This window comes from Euleptes europaea, chromosome 13 (genome assembly GCF_029931775.1).
Source record: "Euleptes europaea isolate rEulEur1 chromosome 13, rEulEur1.hap1, whole genome shotgun sequence".
Classification (NCBI taxonomy): domain Eukaryota; kingdom Metazoa; phylum Chordata; class Lepidosauria; order Squamata; family Sphaerodactylidae; genus Euleptes; species Euleptes europaea.
In genome coordinates, this window is record NC_079324.1 from 9,060,230 (window position 1) to 9,061,520 (window position 1,291).

The window sequence follows — 1,291 nt, forward strand, 5'->3', positions numbered from 1 at the left end:
TGGCATGGCTCACCGGACGTGCTGGTTGTCCATCTGGGCGAGAACGATCTGACTCAACGGAAAGGGAAGAACTTATCCGAGACGGCCTCTGCGGACTTTCGAAGGCTAGCTGAACTATTCCCCAGAATGTTAATTTTTTGGTCAGAAATGTTGGAACGGAGAGTTTGGAGGGGAGCGTTTCATCCCTCAAAAGTTGACTTGGCCAGGAAGAAGGCCTCTGCGGCCATAGGTTGGACAGTTATCACTTTGGGAGGGAACGTTTTTCCTCACTGGGACATTTCCTTCAAACAGGCAGCCCTCTTCAGGAGGGACGGGGTACATCTCTCGGAGTGGGGAAATGATTTATGGTTATTCAGTGTTCGGCGGGGTTTGTCTGAGTGGCTGCAGCTATGAGGCTGGTGGCGGGGCTGGTGGGGGGGCTTATGTTCCCCCCCCATCCACCTGCTCTTTGGCGGAAGGAGGCATTTGGGCCGAATCTCTTTGGATAAGGCGGCCTGCAAGCCCCCTTATTCCGAAATTTGGGTCCCAATAAGGGACTAGGAAGTGGCAGGCCATGAGAATCAGGCGGGTTGAGGAGCGTAGTAGGCCACTTCCTAAGCAGCAGGGGCAACACCAAGCAGCACACGCCCAGGTGGGCCCCAAAACACTGCTGTTCCAAGCACTCCCAGTGGGACCACTGGGAGCGGGTAACTTCAGCCAGCAGCGGGCGGCTGATGTTAAGATTCGGCCCATATGCAAATACGCCAATGTCTCATAAGCTGTTTGTTACAATGTTTGAAATGTTAAGAGTTGTGGCCAAAATTTATACCACACTAAGAAAATCATTTAATCAAAATTCTGAAAATATAAAGTTATGTTGTACTTACCTTTGAGTGGTCTCAGTTGTGTCCGTAGACTTCGGAGCCTAGCCCTGGATCTGCAAAAGAGACCCCCTCATCTCTGCAGGAGTATATCGTATACCTTGCAGTTGTGGACAAGTTTGCATCGGGACCACAAAATGCAGCATACAAACATGGATAAAAGAACATGAAAGATACTGCAGACTTGGCCAACCTGAGAAATCAGCAGTGGCTTAACATGGACTGACCCAAACAGGACAGTCTACAATAGCCATGCGGATTAGCTTTGGATTCCACATGTTAACAGATCACTTCAGGATACAATGGTTCCACATTAACATACCACACTTTCATTAGCACATTATCTTGATACTTACAGGACAATGATTAGCACATTACCTTTCATACTTTGCAGGACAATGACTCAGCTCAAACCCAACCCCCTTCTGACT